The 18,420-nt window shown below is 41.7% G+C and overlaps 2 long non-coding RNA genes and 1 pseudogene across 4 annotated transcripts in view; 1 reads left to right on the top strand and 2 right to left on the bottom strand.

The window, feature by feature from the left end:
- The window catches only part of LOC127926693 (uncharacterized), a 35,303-nt gene extending 27,691 nt beyond the window's left edge, over positions 1-7,612 (bottom strand). For 2 of the 3 annotated variants that reach the window (XR_008124880.1, XR_008124883.1), the window contains exons 1-2: positions 7,272-7,612; positions 7,140-7,205 (exon numbers count right to left, since the gene is read on the bottom strand). This is a non-coding gene — a long non-coding RNA (uncharacterized LOC127926693). Of the gene's footprint in view, positions 1-6,119; positions 6,929-7,073; positions 7,206-7,271 lie in introns of those variants that run through there. The other variant, XR_008124879.1, reaches the window with a different exon arrangement.
- LOC127926694 (uncharacterized) lies at positions 1,645-3,663 on the bottom strand. The gene is made up of 2 exons (XR_008124884.1): positions 3,294-3,663; positions 1,645-3,081 (listed from the first exon to the last, which is right to left on the bottom strand). It is a non-coding gene; the product is annotated as an uncharacterized LOC127926694 (long non-coding RNA).
- LOC127926691 (tetraspanin-8-like) lies at positions 5,715-17,088 on the top strand (annotated as a pseudogene).
- The last annotated feature ends 1,332 nt before the right edge of the window (positions 17,089-18,420 follow it).

Raw genomic sequence — 18,420 nt, 5'->3', positions numbered from 1 at the left:
ACTTGGTGTTTCATATCCTATGCTTTATAATTCGCTCACTGTGATAATGTTTAAAATATTTACTTCTCTCTTCAGTTTTCAGTTGTCTCACTCATTAAAATGACTCACTGACTAGGCAGCTAGCGCGAGAGCCACTGTAGAGAGACTGCATGAAGCAACCGCTACTAGAGCAAGCGGCTTCCTCAGTGTGCCGAAACAAGCGGAACATCCATTGACTATAAATAGTGTAAATGGTTGCAAAATGCCTAAAATATGGCTACCATATACCTCACTATCTCCCACATTTCAGGTTGGCAACACAAGGAACCCAAACATGAGCTAAAAACGGTACTATTAAAACAGAAAGTATTACCCCTTTTTCACAGCACCTCTTTCCCTTTTTCTTGACAGAAAACTAAGACCAACAAGTAGCCTGCCTCTGACTTTATCAGAACGTTTCCATACTGGTATATAAATTCATCAATATAACGCCAACCAAACTCTTTTGGCCTTGGGGGGGTTTATTTATTTAATGCATTATACTGCCATTTTACTATGATAACGCATAATAAATAAATATGGTACCATATGGTATTTCCAAATATTACACAATCCATGCTTCCTTCCCTCCTCCGTAACTTGGCTTGGAGTAACCACTGATATCATAAGATTTACAGCAGATGTGTTATTTCAGTGATTAATAAAATGGAATGAGCAAGCAACCCTGAACCATAAGTGAGAGTACCAGCTGTTCAGGGCGTCTGCGTGATCACGCTCTCCGTAGCCGATGTGGGTAAGACCTTTAAACAGGTTAACATCAACAAGGCCCCAGGACCAGGATGCATACTCGGAGCATGCACTGACCAGTTGGCAAGTGTCTTCATTTACATGTTTAATCTCTTACCCAGTCTGTAATACCTACATGTTACAAGCAGACCACCATAGTCCCTGTGCCCAAGGACGCCAAGGTAACCTGCCTAAATGACGATCGCCCCATAACAGTCACATCTGTAGCCATGAAAAGCTTTGAAAGGCTTATCATGAATCACATCAACACCATCATCCCAGACACCCTGGACCCACTCCAATTTGCATACCACCCCAATAGATCCACAGATGACATAATCTCTATTGCACTCCATACTGCCCTTTCCCACTTGGACAAAAGGAACACCTACGTGAGAATGCTGTTCATTGACTACAGTTCAGCGTTCAACACCATAGTGCCCTCCAAGCTCATCACTAAGCTAAGGATCCAGGGACTGAAAACACTCCCTCTGCAACTGGATCCTGGTGAACATCTCCCTCTGCAACTGGATCTTGGTCTTCCCAACGGACGTCCCCAGGTGCTGAAGGTAGGCAACAACACATCCCCCACGTTGACCGTAGTGCATACGGCCCAGTACATCACTGGGGCAGAGCTCCCTGCCATCCAGGACCTCTATACCTCATTGTGTATCCATTACTACGTGTTTGACTTGTCTATTATTTCTCTATTTTTCTTTCTCTCTGCATTGTGGGAAGGGCTCGTAAGTAAGCATTTCACTAACAGTCCATACCTGTTGTTGATGAAGCATGTGACAAATACAATTTGATTTGAAGGATGTTTTCATGTTGACAGTCATTATTGAGACCACACACTGTTATAAATCCTTTCTTAAACCCTCAAGTTCAACTTATCTTTATTGTCCCCATTGGGAGATATGTTGTGCAGTCAGGGTTCAACAATACAAAACGGCAACATTAAAAACAGTGACAACCATACAACCAATACACACAACATGAAACAATGACATTGATAAAAAGGAGCAATCATTGAGCAGAAGTGCAGCAATAAATCAACATTTAATTTAATGTGCAGATTCAGAAAGTTCATGGGCTGTGGGATAAAATAGTTATTGTATCTGCTGCTATTGAGTTTGGGAAGTCTAAAACGACGACCTAAGGGGAGAAGTGCAAAATTGTCAAGGAGGGGGTAATCAGAGGACAGTCTAGGATACTGTTAGCTCTCCTCACCACATGCTTTCTGGATGTCACTGAGAGCTGTGCCTGTTGAACCCTGATGACCTGGCTGGCCACCTTAACCACACTGTCCAACCTAAACAGTGTCATCACGGTCTTGCTGACATTAAAAGAGTTCATCTTTCTCAACAACATAAAAGCCATTGCTAGCAATGAGGAATCAGCCCAGAAACGGCCCTCTTCCGGGGGCCGGAACTGATAGAATCGACCCGGAATCGGATGTCGGACTCGGCCTGGAATCAAAATGAATGACTGCCCAGAATCGTCCCGTTTCCATCTACGTGAGTTCAGTCGACTTTTTGTGGCATCTTACCAGAATCCCCCAGAAGGGGCCTGATGCTAATTTAAATAAATGTATATAAAATTACCGAATTTAGTCATTTTAAACATTACTATTTTACATTTTATGCATACAAATTATACCCATCCACCCCCAAAAAAATTATGTAGGAGAAAACACTGTACACCTGATGACCGTGTCAGCGTGCATGCGCCTGGCCCACCACAGGAGTCGCTACATGGGGACGGGACAAGGACATCGCGTCCGGCCAAACCCTCCCTTAACTCGGACGACGCTGGGCCAATTGTGCGGGTCTCCCGGTCGCGGCCGGCACGGTTATCGAACTAGCATCTGTAGCAACGCAGTTTGCACATCGATGCAGTGTCTTAGACCACTGAGTCACTCGGGAGGACCCATCCAGCAACTTTTTAATGCTTGTCAATTGCCTTGCACAAAGTATCAAAATACTAAAATACTACTTAAGCAGGACTTTAAATGTTTTATTTAAATGTTAATTGTATTTTTTCTCACATAAACAATTAAAAATATGGAAAAATAAATAATGAAATGCTAATTATATAAAGCAGCCGTGTAATCATCTGCCAGAGTAGCCCCAATCGACACGAGACCCAAGTAGTACATTTGGGACAGATAACTCTCATCGGAATCGGCCCGAGTTCAATCCCCGCATCCTAGACAAGTTATACTGCCTAAGGCGGCCCAGACTCGGACCACATAACGTCGGCCGAGTGTAACGCTCAGCAGGAATCTGCCCAGATCCACCATGCTACCTGGGAGACCTGTTAGAAAAGGGAATGCACGCCCTTAAACTAGCAAAGGTTAACTAGCTGGATGGATCATTTTTTAATTACTTACATTAAATTATATGCTGTCAAGGGCAGAATAATATTCTCATAATTAACTATTATATTATTTTAATTCAATAACTGATACAGCACTTAAAGCTTATTTGAGTGTGCAAAGTTAACTAGCTAGCTTGGTACTTAACTACCTGCTCTTCCAGCAACTATTTTTCCCACGGTCAGTTTATCCAGGAGCGCTTTCTTCAGCGACTTCAGATCCACTCCGATTTCTTTCTCTATCAAGTCGACAAGGTAGGCGGGGAGAGCTCCATCACCCAATCCTGTTTCGGAGTCATCATTTGTCGATATAGGGCTTTGTAGATCAGATTCATCACTTTGGCCGTTTTGCTGCTCTGCAGAGGGCGCCGCCATCTTTCTGCTGTGTCTCTTCCACGTCAACAGCACGCAGATGTAAACACAGCACCGAACACAGCCGTCACCGTCTATACACCCCCTCCAGTGGTGACAGTTCGTACTACGGGGCCTTTCACGGGTAAACACTTGGGACATTTCCAACTATAACACAATCCACGCTTCCTTCCATCCTCCATTCATTGGCTTCGAGTAACCAGTGATATCATAAGTGGAGTGGTGATAGCTTCAGACAATTTACAGTTGATGTGTTATTTCAGTGATTATTAAAGGGAATTAGGAAGGATGTTTTCAAAACAAGACCCTCTTCAGTGTTTGAGTGTCATGTTGACAATCAAGACCTCACAGGAAACAACTGGACATACTGTATGTGCTCAGTTATGTAGTTGTTGAACTAATCTGTTACCCAGAAAGGAACAGTTACTCTCCAGCATTTCAAACCTACTGTAAAATAAGTATGCCCACCTGTCCTCGTTGGTTGGCCCTCGCTTCATACTCGTCGCCAAACCCACTGGCTACAGGTTATCTACAAGTCACTGTTAGGTAAAGCCACGCCTTATCTCAGCTCACTAGTCACCATAGCAGCACCGACTCGTAGCACTCGCTCCAGCAGTTTGTCTCACTGGTCACCCCCAAAGCCAATTCTTCCTTTGGTCATCTTTCCTTCCAGTTCTCTGCTGCCAATGACTGGAACGAACTGCAAAAATCACTGAAGCTGGAGACTCATATCTCCCTCACCTGCTTTAAGCACCAGCTGTCAGAGCAGCTTACAGATCACTGCACCTGTACATAGCCCATCTGTAAACAGCCCATCTATCTACCTACCTCATCCCCATACTGTATTTATTTATTTATCTTGCTCCTTTGCACCCCAGTATCTCTACTTGCACATTCATCCTCTGCACATCTACCATTCCAGTGTTTAATTGCTCTATTGTAATTATTTTGCCACCATGGTCTATTTATTGCCTTAACTCCCTTATCTTACCTCACCTCATTTGCACTCAGTGTATATAGACTTTTTGTTTTCTTTTGTTCTACTGTATTATTGACTATGTTTTGTTTATTCCATGTGTAACTCTGTGTTGTTGTATGTGTCGAATTTCTATGCTTTATCTTGGCCAGGTCGCAGTTGCAAATGAGAACTTGTTCTCAACTAACCTACCTGGTTAAATAAAAGTGAAATAAAATAAATAAAAAATTAAATCCTTCATTTGTACATCCTTTTCCTGTGAATGGGGAATATTCTTGAGTCGGTTCCATTACTATCATATGCTTGAGTCTGTTCCATTACTGTCATATGCTTGAGTCTGTTCCATTGCTATCATATGCTTGAGTCTGTTCCATTACTATCATATGCTTGAGTCTGTTCCATTGCTATCATATGCTTGAGTCTGTTCCATTGCTATCATATGCTTGAGTCTGTTCCATTGCTATCATATGCTTGAGTCTGTTCCATTGCTATCATATGCTTGAGTCTGTTCCATTACTATCATATGCTTGAGTCTGTTCCATTGCTATCATATGCTTGAGTCTGTTCCATTGCTATCATATGCTTGAGTCTGTTCCATTGCTATCATATGCTTGAGTCTGTTCCATTGCTATCATATGCTTGAGTCTGTTCCATTACTGTCATATGCTTGAGTCTGTTCTGTTACTATCATATGCTTGAGTCTGTTCCATTACTGTCATATGCTTGAGTCTGTTCTGTTACTATCATATGCTTGAGTCTGTTCCATTACTGTCATATATATGCTTGAGTCTGTTCTGTTACTATCATATGCTTGAGTCTGTTCCATTGCTATCATATTATTGAGTCTGTTCCATTACTATCTTCCTCTGTACAAAATGTGCTCCAGATGTTTTGTGGGGTTGCATTGACATTGACATTGCGTAACACCTAGCCCTTCTCTGGATTCCTAGAGACCCAATGGGGTTGCTTCTCAAATAGCACTCTATTCCCTATATAGTGCACTACTTTTGACCAGGGCCTATAGAGCACTAGGGAATAGGGTGCCATTTTGGACGCAAGTGGTGATTCCATAGTTGTCCAGAAATGGCTGATTATGTGATTTCATGTTCACTCAGGCCTCCTTGCTCTGGACTGGACCTCTGGATTCACACAGGAGATGCTTTGTTCTGCCAAGACAACCGATAGGAGGGCAGACAATAAACAGATCAATATTTACAATGTTGTTTGTACTCCACTTGTTACCGTTTTCTCAGGGCAACTGGCCACAAATCTTACTGCTGTGGTTGCACATCTCTCTCTAACTTCTGGATGAGCCCATTTAAAGAAAATATAAGTCAAGTTCATGGGGCGTTAAGTTCATGCGGGCTAGTCCCTCCCATAACACAAAACACCATTCAGCAGCATGTCAACACACTCTCATGTTGAGAAGAAGAAGAAACCGTTAAAGGAATCGGACAATCTATTTTCTGGACTTAAAGATCTTGGGCTTCAGCAAGACCAACTCTGAAGTGAACTGCTTATCCAAACTGTTGTTTTTATTATAACCAAATACAGAAATGGGAAGAATACTTATCTGCGTAAAACCGACGTTCATTTTCGTCTGTGTCTTGATCTGTGTAAGTGATCGTATTCGAGTAGATAAACCCGTTTTTATAGGACCATGTTGCCAATTATGGCTGTCGATACACGTTTTTTAATACGACATTATTTGTTTACATTATTGCTGGTTATTTTTGTAACTTCACCGCAGTGAGAGTTGCAGTTTACACGGGACGCTTTCATCAACAATAATGCGCCGATTGTTTTATAGTGCAGTATCAAGACAAGCGCTAAAATTAAATAAAAATGTTGTATTTAATGTTGCAGTTGGGCTGCTGGGCTTTAATCTTTCACTGGAACACGTTTTTAGCTTTGGTTTGTGGGTGTGTTCAGCTTACTTATTTATTTTTCAGCCTTTTAATTTGGCCCCTATTTGTTTATTATCTGCTAAATATCATTTTTTAGTTATGTTTATTCTCATCTTCAAATAGACCTACTGACCTTAGTTATCACGTATTTGTCAGAATATTAGGATAGTCAATAACTGATATTCGATTTTTATAACCAGCCGTCTAAGTACATATTTCAGCTATTCATTTCTTAATCATGTATAATTTCTTAGTCTATTTATAAATGAGGTATAATATATGTAAATACAATTTACTGTCTTCTTACAAACCATTTGTAGGTGGCGTTGGTCAAATGCATTTATTGAAGTTATGAAGAAATGGATCCCTCAACTCCTCTGAAACAAATGATTGTATCAACCTTTACTGTGCATTATCTGTAGAATTCTCAGTATAATACCCTGTACATTGTAATGATTGTATCAACCTTTACTGTGCATTATCAGTAGAATTCTCAGTATAATACCCTGTACATTGTAATGATTGTATCAACCTTTACTGTGCATTATCAGTAGAATTATCAGAATAATACCCTGTACATTGTAATGATTGTATTATCAGTAGAATTCCTTTTGTACTGTGCATTATCAGTAGAATTCTCAGAATAATACCCTGTACATTGTAATGATTGTATCAACCTTTACTGTGCATTATCAGTAGAATTCTCAGTATAATACCCTGTACATTGTAATGATTGTATCAACCTTTACTGTGCATTATCAGTAGAATTCTCACTATAATACCCTGTACATTGTAATGATTGTATCAACCTTTACTGTGCATTATCAGTAGAATTATCACTATAATACCCTGTACATTGTAATGACTGTATCAACCTTTACTGTGCATTATCAGTAGAATTCTCAGTATAATACCCTGTACATTGTAATGACTGTATCAACCTTTACTGTGCATTATCAGTAGAATTCTCACTATAATACCCTGTACATTGTAATGACTGTATCAACCTTTACTGTGCATTATCAGTAGAATTCTCAGTATAATACCCTGTACATTGTAATGATTGTATCAACCTTTACTGTGCATTATCAGTAGAATTCTCACTATAATACCCTGTACATTGTAATGACTGTATCAACCTTTACTGTGCATTATCAGTAGAATTCTCAGTATAATACCCTGTACATTGTAATGATTGTATCATGTGTTGTATTCTCTTCAGATCATCAGCACCCTCTTGCTGGCCATCACCTTATTTGGACATGGGTACTTCCACCAATCAGAAGAAGTAATTCTGTTTTTTTATAGCTCCTATTACATTTACTAATTATATCATATTGATTTCATTATAATAATGCTGTGTCCATCTAGCCTGGTCCCAGATCTGTTTGTGCTGTCTTTCCAACTCCTACAGTGTTTAGCATGACAACAACCATAGGAGTTGGCTATACAGCATAAACAGATCTGAGACCAGGCTAGAATCCAGCAGTATCATTGTAATATTATGATTATAAACCCACAGTTGCCATATCATTAGTCTGGCTTGTCTTCCTATGCACAGATAGAGGAGATTCTGCCTGGGATAGTAGTTCTGTATGTCCTAGAAGCAGCAACCCTGGTCCTGTCAATATTTGGGGTCTATGGCGCTCGGAAGGAGAAGAAATGGGTTGTGGTTCTGGTAAGCCTGCCGAGACCTGTCTCAAAGTGTTAGCCTGATCCCAGATCTGTTGGTTTGTCTTGGATAATTATCATAGGAGTTGGTTAGAAAGCACAAACAGATCTGGGATCTGGCTACCGACTTGACTTCACTGCTGCAAACTGTTCCTTTCTGATAGGTAATGGCATGCCATACAACTCAACTGGAACCAGTCAACACTTTCCCCATGACATGTTTCCCTTAAAGCGGGATAAGGTTTGAATGAACCTTTAGTATTGATTTTGCTTGACAACATCCAATATGTGTGTGTAGTTTTCTGTAGGTATGTCACTGGCCAGCCTATACCTGTTTGTGGAGTGCGTGAAAGCATATCATTCCAAACACGAGGTACAGTAGTCTATATATATATATATATATATATATATACACACAGGTAACTGCCAAAATAATGGAAAACACCAACATAAAGTGGTTTAATAGGGTGTTGGGGCACCACGAGCCAGAACAGCTTTAATGCACCTTGTCATAGATTCTACCAGTGTCTAGAAGTCTATTGGAGTGATGCGAGACCATTCTTTCACAATAAATTCCATCATTTGGTGTTTTGTTGATGGAAAACTCTGTCTCAGGAGCTGCTTCTGAATCTCACATAAGTTTTCAATTGGGTTGAGATCTGGTGACTGAGACAGCAATGGCATATGGTTTTACATCGATCGTTTTCATGCTCATCAAACCATTCAGTGAGCACTCATACCCTTTGGATGGCAGCATATGATCCTTTTTTATTATTTTTAACCTTTATTTAACCTTTTTTAACCTTTATTTAATATTTTTTTAACCTTTTTTAACCTTTATTGAACCTTTTTAACCTTTATTGAACCTTTTTTTACTTTTATTTAACTAGGCAAGTCAGTTAAGAACACATTCTTATTTACAATGACGGCCTACTTGTAAAGCCCCGCTGGTCAAACCCTCCCCTAACCCAGACAACGCTGGGTCAATGGGACTCCCGATCACGGCCGGTTATGATACAGCCTGGGATCGAACCCGGGTCTGTAGTGATCCCCCTTAGACCGCTGCACCACTCGGGAGCCCGAGCCATGGGGAAGTAGCCATGGTAGCCAAAATCATTTTCATACTGTACATGACCCAAAGCATGATGGATATGAATTGCTTAATTAATGGAGGAACCACACCTGTGTGGAAGCACCTGCTTTTAATATACTCCGTGTCCCTCATTTACTCAGGGGTTTCCATTCGTTTTGGCAGTTACCTGTTTATATCTTCATTTTCTAATTCAACTTTGAGACAATGTTTGTTTGCTGTTCTGGTGAAAAGATATTTGAGAAGTTATTGTATGATGGTGCAATGCATCTGATTCTTGATAATTCAATGTCAGTATCTGTCCATTTCAAATTTCCAAGCTGATTATAGGTTTCAGCTGTGACTATAACACTGAATGTTAACTTGATTCATTTCAAGATGGAGGAGTTAACCAGAGAGGAACATCTAGCTATGATGCCTCTGAGTGGAGCGAAACAAAAAGATATAGAAACGATATACAACATACAGACTAACGTAAGTCACCTTCATTTAATGCTTCTTATTGTCTCTGCTTGTGCCAATTCAATGTGCCGATTCAATGTGCCAATTCAATGTGCCAATTCAATGTGCCAATTCAATGTGCCAATTCAATGTGCCGATTCAATGTGCCAATTCAATGTGCCAATTCAATGTGCCGATTCAAATTCCCAGAGTGACAATTCAATGTATGTGTGTCTTTAGGGACGGTTTTCCATATTATGTAAACCAAGGCCTGGACTAAAAACACTTTCATTGGAGGTTTCTCCATGGAGGTTTCTCCAGGGAGGTTTCTCCAGGGAGGTTTCTCCATAGAGGTTTCTCAGGAGGTTTCTCCAGGGAGGTTTCTCCAGGGAGGTTTCTCCAGGGAGGTTTCTCCATGGAAGTTTCTCCAGGGAGGTTTCTCCATGGAGGTTTCTCCATGGAGGTTTCTCCAGGGAGGTTTCTCCATGGAGGTTTCTCCAGGAGGTTTCTCCAGGGAGGTTTCTCCATGGAGGTTTCTCCATGGAGGTTTCTCCATGGAGGTTTCTCCAGGGAGGTTTCTCCAGGGAGATTTCTCCAGGGAGGTTTCTCCAGGGAGGTTTCTCCAGGGAGATTTCTCCAGGGAGGTTTCTCCAGGGAGGTTTCTCCAGGTTTCTCCAGGGAGGTTTCTCCATGGAGGTTTCTCCAGGAGGTTTCTCCAGGAGGTTTCTCCAGGGAGATTTCTCCAGGGAGGTTTCTCCAGGGAGGTTTCTCCAGGGAGGTTTCTCCAGGGAGGTTTCTCCAGGGAGGTTTCTCCAGGGAGGTTTCTCCAGGGAGGTTTCTCCATGGAGGTTTCTCCAGGAGGTTTCTCCAGGGAGATTTCTCCAGGGGAGGTTTCTCCAGGAGGTTTCTCCAGGAGGTTTCTCCAGGAGATTTCTCCAGGGAGGTTTCTCCAGGGAGGTTTCTCCATGGAGGTTTCTCCAGGGAGGTTTCTCCAGGAGGTTTCTCCAGGAGGTTTCTCCATGGAGGTTTCTCCAGGGAGGTTTCTCCATGGAGGTTTCTCCAGGGAGGTTTCTCCATGGAGGTTTCTCCAGGGAGGTTTCTCCAGGGAGGTTTCTCCAGGGAGATTTCTCCAGGGAGGTTTCTCCAGGGAGGTTTCTCCAGGGAGGTTTCTCCATGGAGGTTTCTCCATGGAGGTTTCTCCATGGAGGTTTCTCCAGGGAGGTTTCTCCAGGGAGGTTTCTCCAGGCCTTAACTATATTTGGTAATTGTTTGCCTAATTGTTTTTAAAATGCCTGTTGTTCTGTTTCCTTCACTTTCAGTTCAAATGCTGTGGGCTCGTACAAGGCTACCAAGACTGGGGCACAGACATCCCCATCTCCTGTCTCTGTTCTGATGAGGACTCAACAGACTTTAAATGTGTGAGTCTGCTGTGTTAAATAAGTTAACTTGTTGTTGTTGTTGTTATTTGTATGCTGAGTAGGATCTGATTCAGTGTGTCAGTCTGTGTTAAATAAATCTGTTATGTCTTTTGGTAAAGAGCAATACATGTTTTATTCTATTATCTTTCAAATGTGTTTTTAAAAACAAAATAAAAAAGAGACGATAAGGACAGTGACAAGACAACCATGAATAAACTGAGGAAGATGTACATGACAATACTCTAAAAGACCAACAAATACCATAGAACACATTTGGACCAGACACATAATGGATGCCATGCTGCAGCCTAGTAATAAATCATGCAGCTAAAGTAAAGCACTGTTTTAAACCTTGTCACATTCTATTTCAGGTTGCTCCTGGTAACAATACAAGATTTGTTATTCACTATCCCAACAGTAATTCATCTGAGGATGATGACCACAAGGGGATTAATGGATGAACACATTCTGATATATGAAAAGGTAAAAACAAGTCATTCCACTACACCAGGGATGGGCAACTGGTGGCCATTTTGAAGGTCCTCAGATCAACTAGCCCATATCAGATAATATTTTTAGATTGCTAAATTAGGTTAGCAGACAGTTATCTAAACGTGTTATCATGGTCAAATTACTACCCATAGAGCCCTCATTGATGTGGTTCGTCAGTCTCACTATGATGTCATTAAAACGGCATACATTTCTCACCACCCCATGGCAAAATGTGTAGAGTTGCAGCGAACTTGCTTTAAACGGCAACATTTTCTCTACACCCCAAGTTAAAATGCGTAGAATTACACCATTTTTTTTAAATGTGTCTGCTGTCAAGAGGGTGCAACCAAACTGTTTTGCTCGTAATTTTCTCAAAGTGTTTTGCTGGCAGCTGTGTATCCACTAGAATGTCATAATGCTAGTTGGATCCATAGAGATGACTTGTACAGTACTCATTGATACAATAAACTGATGTTTGTTTAAGTTCTGATATAATACAGAGCTGTATACTCTTGTTTTTCACACAAAATGACAAACTCTTAATTGTCCATTTTCAGCCATGTCTTCCCATCCTGATCTCAGTCGAGAGCAATGCGATCAGCCTGGGAATAGGAATATTAGTAGCACTGACAGCATTATGGGTATGTATTTCTGATAGATTTCTGTACTATTTAACTAGGGCCGGGCCTTGCCATTCTGCCTCCATAGGCAAGACCAAAAATACCAACCCCGCAAAACTAGAATAGTCCCGTAAGCAAAATGACATCTAAAAGACAGATGAATGAAAGTTGAAAATATGTATTTTACAGATGTTGAAGAAACTTATTTTAAGATGTTGAAAATGTGTATTTTACAGATGTTGAAAATGTGTATTTTACAGATGTTGAAAATATGTATTTTACAGATGTTGAAAAAATGTGTATTTTACAGATGTTGAAAATGTGTATTTTACAGATGTTAAAATGTGTATTTTACAGATGTTAAAATGTGTATTTTACAGATTTGAAAAACAATTTGTATTTTACAGATGTTGAAAATGTGTATTTTACAGATGTTGAAAATGTGTATTTTACAGATGTTGAAAATGTGTATTTTACAGATGTTAAAATGTGTATTTTACAGATGTTGAAAATACTTATTTTACAGATGTTAAAATGTGTATTTTACAGATGTTGAAAATGTTATTTTAAGATGTTAAAATCATGCACATTGTTGGTTCTGAATGAAAGTTGAGAATAAGTCATTTATAGACATCTATGTTTGGGCCAAATCAAGGCTGGTCCAGACCCGGACAAAATCTGAAACAAACATGATTGGTTCAGATTTGGTCCAGACCAAAACAAATGTCTGTTGGAAATCAAGGCCGGTCCTGAACTGCCGCAAAAAACGTCGCCCAAAAGGTGTCACCTGAAGCCTGCAGTTTGGCCTGAAATGGAATGTTATGAATGCCCATCTACAGTGCATTCAGAAAGTATTCAGATCCCTGAACTTTTTCCCCAAAAAATTACGTTACAGCATTATTCTAAAATGGATTAAATAAAACAAGAAATCCTCATCAATCTACACACAATACCCCAGAATTTTTTTTATTTTTTTTTATTTTAGCAAATGTATTAAAATAAAACAGAAATACCTTATTTACATAACTATTCAGACCTCTTGCTTTAAGACTCAAAATTGAGCTCAAGTGCATGCTGTTTCCATTGATCATCCTTGATATGTTTCTACAACTTGATTGGAGTCCATCTGTGGTAAATTCAATTGATTGGACATGATTAAGAAAGGCACAGACATGTCTATATAATGTCGAGGCACAGATCTGGTCCATTCAAGGTCCCCAAGGACACAATGGCATCCATCATTCTTAAATGGAAGAAGTGTGGAACCACCAAGACTCTTCCTAGAGCCGCCCGGCCAAACTGAGTAATTGGGGAAGAAGGGCTTAGGTCAGGGAAGTGACCAAGAACACAATGGTCACTCTGACAGACCTACAGAGTCCCTCTGTGGAAATGGGAAAACCTTCCAGAAGGATAACCATCTGCAGCACTCCACCAATCAGGCCTTTATGATAGAGTGGCCAGACTTCCATTTGGAGTTTGCCAAAAATCTAAAGACTCTTACCATGAGAAACTTATCTGGTCTGATGAAATCAAGCCTGAATGCCAAGCATCACGTCTGGAGGAAACCTGGCATCATCCCACCGGTGAAGCATGGCAGTGGCAGCATCATGCTGTGGGGATGTTTTTCAGTTGCAGGGACTGAGAGACTAGTCAGGATCGAGGCAAAGATGAACGGAGCAAAGTACAGAGGAATCCTTGATGAAAATCTGCTCCAGAGCCCTCAGGATCTCAGACTGGGGACAAGGTTCAGCTTCCAACAGGACAACGAGCCTAAGCACACAGCCAAGACAACGCAGGAGTGGCTTTGGGACAAGTCTCTGATTGTCCTCGAGTGGCCCAGCCAGAGCCCAGACATGAACCCGATCTAACATCTCTGGAGAGGCCGGAAAATAGCTGTGCAGCGCTATCCAGCCTGACAGAGCTGGAGAGGATCTGCAGAGAAGAATGGGAGAAACTCCCCATGACCTGGAACCTGGGACAGAGCTGGAGAGGATCTGCAGAGAATGAAGACAGAGCTGGGAGAAACTCCCCATCCAACCTGACAGAGCTGGAGAGGGATCTGACAGACAGAGCTGGAGAGGATCTGCAGAGAAGAATGGGAGAAACTCCCCATCCAACCTGACAGAGCTGGAGAGGATCTGACAGAGCTGGAGAGGATCTGCAGAGAAGAATGGGAGAAACTCCCCATCCAACCTGACAGAGCTGGAGAGGATCTGCAGAGAAGAATGCGAAAACTCCCCATCCAGCCTGACAGAGCTGGAGAGGATGAGAAGATCTGCAGAGAAGAATGGGGAGAAACTCCACAAATATTGTAGTGTTATATCCAAGAAGACTTGAGACTGTAATTACTGCCAAAGGTGCTTCAACAAAGGACTGAGTAAAGGGTCTGGATACCTATGGAAATGTGTTCATTCAGTTTGTATTTTTTTTAAATTCAGAACATTTTCCCCCAAAAAATGATGCCTTGTTTTTATGGGATATTGTGTGTAGATTGATGAGGGGAAAAAAACAATTTAATACATTTTTTGAATAAGGCTGTAACATAACATTTTGAAAAAGTCAAAGGGTCTGAATACTCTCTGAATGCATCGTATGTGGTAAGCCTACCGTTTTGTAAAAACGATAAAAACGACATCCGAACAGGACCAAAAAAAGACATCTAAAATATGTCGTCTCGGGCTTACTGGGGTGTGGGGTGTAGCTTACCATGTTGCCCGCAATGGAATTGTATGAATGCCCATCCATGTGGTAGGCCCATCCATGTGGTAGGCCCATCCATGTGGTAGGCCCATCTTTGGAAAACAGGCCGTTACATTGGCTTTATTAGTCCTGATTCCTGTGACTAATCAATTTGGCAATTTAAGCCTGAATATCAGCTACCCAACTTTATCAGGAGTTCTCAGGAGCCTATTTGCAATGTTTTTACATTGTAAATATTTTATTTTTCATTGTGATCAGCTTGTCAAAACTGGACAGATACCAACTTGAAACCACTGATCATGACAACGGGATGAAACTCCTGGACAACAGCTGTGATTATTCATTTCACTTTGAACTGTCCTGTTTTTAGGACATGTTTGTTTGTTATAATGACAGCAAATGTTCTATTTGATTGACCGCCGTTTAGGTCAGGCTATTTGATTGATCTCCGTTTAGGTCAGGCTATTTGATTGACCTCCGTTTAGGTCAGGCTATTTGATTGACCTCCGTTTAGATCTGGCTATTTGATTGACCTCCATTTAGGTCAGGCTATTTGATTGACCTCCGTTTAGGTCAGGCTATTTGATTGACCTCCATTTAGGTCAGGCTATTTGATTGACCTCCATTTAGGTCAGGCTATTTGATTGACCTCCGTAGGTCAGGCTATTTGATTGACCTCCGTTTAGGTCAGGCTATTTGATTGACCTCCATTTAGGTCAGGCTATTTGATTGACCTCCGTTTAGGTCAGGCTATTTGATTGACCTCCGTTTGGTCAGGCTATTTGATTGACCTCTGTTTAGGTCAGGCTATTTGATTGACCTCCGTTTAGGTCAGGCTATTTGATTGACCTCCGTTTAGGTCAGGCTATTTGATTGACCTCCGTTTAGGTCAGGCTATTTGATTGGAGAAAGCTGCATGATGTAAAAAGCGTGTCTCATTACATTTTATCTCAGCCTGTAGGCTACAGAGAAGGTCACATACTCTTTCTTACATATCCTAAATCTACTACATTATTTATGTTAGATCATTTTTTCCCGGTATGTTGGTTGAGTGATCAGAGATGCGTCTCTCCAACTGCACCCTGGGGGAAGGACAAGCAAATCATTTAGCACCTTTGACAATGTGGGCCTGCTTATCAAAGGGTGGCATTAGCGCTCACATAAAAAGCCCATATGCCACTGGTTGAGAGATTGTTTTGGGGCAGAATTATGTGAGGTTCTATGTGTTGTTGTTGGTGGGTCTTAGCAGTTTAGCTCAGAAAATGCTGCCCTCGTCAATCAGTGGGCCGGCCGTGTATTTAACCTTTCCAGGGTTGCAGTCAATTACATTTTTTCAATTCAGTCAATTGAAATTCAATGCACAAATTGAAAATTGTCCATAGTTTTTGTATGTGGATTTTTCAATTCAGGAAGTGAATTTCAATTGACTCGACCTGAATTTAAAACTTAATTGAACCAAATGCTGTTCCATACTCTTTTTTTACCATAGGTGTTGAGTGTAGGTCTATTAGATCCATTATCTATCACACCCCAACGCTGTACCATAGTGTTTTTACCATCTTCCTTTTCTGGCCTATTAGATTGAACCATCATCTATCACACTCAGCATCTGGTCACCTGCTCCGTCAATCCTGACTGAACCGTTACTGTGTGTCTGGTCCTCAGGATGTTGGAGTTGTCCTGGCCATCACAATACTCTGCCAGATGAGAAGAAAGGTTGATGTGCCACCTGTGATCTTCACCTCTCAACCATCTCAATACAGGGAGCTGTGTGACACAGCAGAGAGTGTCTGAAATGAAATGGTCCTCTTATGAAGGAGACTCAATGCACTAGTCTGAGTGCCAGTCTGTTTGTGCCATCATGACAACTCCTGTCACTCATTTGTGTCAAGCCAAACATGACAATGGGTGACAAAGAGTTGGCTTGGCAATGACAGCAATGGAGTTGTCATTGGCCAGACCACAAACAGATCTGGGATCAGGTTAGCAATGCATCCATATTATGTACATACTCATAACACACATGAAAGGACAACTCAGGACATTATTAGACATTAGACATCTCTACTGTGTTTGTCCAAAGTATTACTGTTCAACTGATTATCCATCTGACTGCCAGCAAGAGTCTTCTTATTGGCTGTCAAGGTTCTGTAAAACCTGTGGTTTGTTTTTCTGTTGTAAATAATTGGTAACCATTTAACCATTGAAGTGCCTCAGTGTTGGTTACAGTGTCTTGAATAAAGGGACAAGCATCTTTTAACATTATGTTCCTTTTATTCGACAACCAACATCTCTTAAAAATATTCCTCTTTTCATCCTGTTCTCTCCTCTCATCCTCCTCTCTTCCTCTTCCCTCCTGTTCTCTCCTCTCAACCTCTCTCTTCCTCTTCCTCCTGTTCTCTCCTCCTCATCTTCCCTCTTCCTCCTATTCTCTCCCTCTCATCCTCCTCTCTCTTTCCTCTTTTCCTCCTGTTCTCTCCTCTCATCCTCCTCTCTTCCTCTTTTCATCCTGTTCTCTCCTCTCAACCTCTCTCTTCCTCTTCCTCCTGTTCTCTCCTCTCATCCTCCTCTCTCTTCCTCTTCCTCCTGTTCTCTCCTCTCATCCTTCTCTCTTCCTCTTTTCATCCTGTTCTCTCCTCTCATCCTCCTCTCTTCTTCTTTTCCTCCTGTTCTCTCCTCTCTTCCTTCCTCCTCTCTCTCCTCTTCCTCCTGTTCTCTCCTCTCATCCTCCTTTCTCTTCCTATTTTCCTCGTGTTCTCTCCTCTCATCCTCCTCTCTTTCTCTTTCCTCCTGTTCTCTCCTCTCATCCTCCTCTCTCTTCCTCTTCCTCCTGTTCTCTCCTCTCATCCTTCTCTCTTCCTCTTTTCTTCCTGTTCTCTCCTCTCATCCTCCTCTCTCTCCTCTTCCTCCTGTTCTCTCCTCTCATCCTCCTCTTTCTTCCTCTTCCTCCTGTTCTCTCTCATCCTCCTCTCTCTCTTCCTCTTTTCTGCTCCTGTTCTCTCCTCTCTCCTCCTTCTCTTCCTCTTTTCCTCCTGTTCTCTCCTCTCATCCTCCCCTCTTCCTCTTTTCCTCCTGTTTCTCTCCTCTCATCCTCCCTCTCTTCCTCTTTTCCTCCTGTTCTCTCCTCTCATCCTCCTGTTCTCTCCTCTCATCCTCCTGTTCTCTCCTCTCATCCTCCTGTTCTCTCCTCTTCCTCCTGTTCTCTCCTCTCATCCTCCTGTCTCTTCCTCTTCCTCCTGTTCTCTCTCTCATCCTCCTCTCTCTTCCTCTTTTCCTCCTGTTCTCTCCTCTCATCCTCCTCTCTCTCCTCTTTTCCTCCTGTTCTCTCCTCTCATCCTCCTCTCTCTTCCTCTTCCTCCTGTTCTCTCCTCTCATCCTCCCCTCTTCCTCTTTTCCTCCTGTTCTCTCCTCTCTCCTTCCCTCTGTTCTCTCCTCTCATCCTCCTCTCTCTTCCTCTTCCTCCTGTTCTCTCCTCTCATCCTCCCTCCTCTCTCTTCCTCTTCCTCCTGTTCTCTCCTCTCATCCTCATCTCTCTTCCTCTTTTCCTCCTGTTCTCTCCTCTCATCCTCCTCTCTCTTCCTCTTTTCCTCCT

Source organism: Oncorhynchus keta, unplaced genomic scaffold (genome assembly GCF_023373465.1).
Source record: "Oncorhynchus keta strain PuntledgeMale-10-30-2019 unplaced genomic scaffold, Oket_V2 Un_contig_8047_pilon_pilon, whole genome shotgun sequence".
NCBI lineage: Eukaryota > Metazoa > Chordata > Actinopteri > Salmoniformes > Salmonidae > Oncorhynchus > Oncorhynchus keta.
Note: the sequence above shows the minus strand (reverse complement) of the source record. Positions and strands in the feature narration are given on the sequence as shown.